Here is a 1,305-nt window from a genome sequence, read left to right as displayed (position 1 = left end):
TCGAGGGGTCCATGAGACAGGGGGCGCGCCCTGTAGGGGGGCGCGCCCCCCTATCTCCTGGGCTCCTCGAGGATCTTCTGACTTGATCTCCAAGCCTCCAGGATGATAATCTTCCAAAAAAACACGTTGCTGAAGGTTTCATTCTGTTTGGACTCCGTTTGATATTCCTTTTCTTCGAAATACTGAAACAGGCAATAAAACAACAATATGGGTTGGGCCTCCGGTTAATAGGTTAGTCCCAAAAGTAATATAAAAGTGTATAATAAAGCCCATAATCATTCAAAACAGATAATAAAATAGCATGAATGCTTCATAAATTATAGATACGTTGGAGACGTATCACACCCAAAGAGTACTAAGGTATGATCATGTTTTGCTCGTGAGAGAAGTTTAGTCAACGGGTCTGTCACATACAGAGCCGTATGTATTTTGCAAATATTCTATGTCTTCAATGCTCTGCATAGAGGTACTCTAGCTAATTGCTCCCACTTTCAATATGTATCCAGATTGAGACTTAGAGTCATCTGGATCAGTGTAAAAGTTTGCACAGATGTAACTTTTACGACGAACTCTTTTATCACCTCCATATTCAAGAAACATCTCCTTAGTCCTCACTAAGGATATTCTTGACCGCTGTCCAGTGATCTACTATTAGATCAAAATTGTATTCCTTTGCCAAACTCAGAGCAAGGTATACAATAGGTCTGGTACACAGCATAGCATACTTTATAGAACCTATGACTGAGGCATAGGGAATGACTTTTCATTCTCTTTCTATTTTCTGCCATGGTCGGGTTTTGAGTCTTACTCAACTTCACACCTTGCAACACAAGCAAGAACTCCTTCTTTGACTGTTCCATTTTGAACTACTTCAAAATCTTATCAAGGTATGTACTCATTGAAAAATCTTATCAAGCGTCTTGATCTATCTATATAGATCTTGATGCTCAATGTGTAAGCAGCTTCACCGAGGTCTTGCTTAGAAAAACTCTTTTCAAACACTCCTTTATGCTTTACAGAAAATTCTACATCATTTCCGATCAATAATATGTCATTCACATATACTTATCAGAAAGGCTGTAGTGCTCCCACTCACTTTCTTGTAAATACAAGCCTTTCCAAAAGTCTGTATAAAACCATATGCTTTGATCAACTCATCAAAGCATACATTCCAACTCTGAGATGCTTGCACCAGTCCATTGATGGATCACTGGAGCTTGAACATTTTGTTAGCACCTTTAGGATTGACAAAACCTTCTAGTTGCATCATATACAACTCTTCTTTAATAAATCCATTAAGGAATC

The sequence above is a fragment of the Triticum dicoccoides genome, chromosome 3B (genome assembly GCF_002162155.2).
Source record: "Triticum dicoccoides isolate Atlit2015 ecotype Zavitan chromosome 3B, WEW_v2.0, whole genome shotgun sequence".
Lineage (NCBI taxonomy): Eukaryota > Viridiplantae > Streptophyta > Magnoliopsida > Poales > Poaceae > Triticum > Triticum dicoccoides.
Note: the sequence above shows the minus strand (reverse complement) of the source record.